Genomic DNA, 501 nt, shown 5'->3' with positions numbered 1-501 from the left:
ACATATATATTAACTAAATTCTAAGTTATAAATACAGTTGATTTGAATTTGTTAAGGTCAGATTATTTTGCATGTTTGCTGAAAGGAAATATTTATAGCTATGTGTTGGATTTGTCTCATGGTCATGTCTATCTTAGAGTCCACAGAATGCTCGTAATTAAACTGAAGTCCTCCTGAATCAAACAACTGAATACATCTAGTAAAAGAAGGAAAATTATCCTCTTAGTGGCATTCTTTACTATAGTAGAGGAAACACTTAACATCCGAAGGATATTGGCAATTTGTACAATAATGTTGCATAAAATTTTAATCCATTTATATTTACATCACCTTAGATATTAAAAATTCCCCATTTTGAAGTTCTGCCAAATACTAAGAGCACATTTGAGTTCCAAAGGCAATGTCATTGATATAGTGGATATAATTATTGAGAGTTTTTTTGCATTCAGTGAATATTGGTCATGATTCATATTTCTGTTTGTTTGTTTTTGGTTTTTAAAT

This window comes from Propithecus coquereli, unplaced genomic scaffold (genome assembly GCF_000956105.1).
Source record: "Propithecus coquereli isolate 6110/MARCELLA unplaced genomic scaffold, Pcoq_1.0 Scaffold151, whole genome shotgun sequence".
NCBI classification, from domain to species: domain Eukaryota; kingdom Metazoa; phylum Chordata; class Mammalia; order Primates; family Indriidae; genus Propithecus; species Propithecus coquereli.
The sequence above is the reverse complement of the archived record's forward strand: the minus strand, read 5'-3'. Positions refer to the sequence as shown.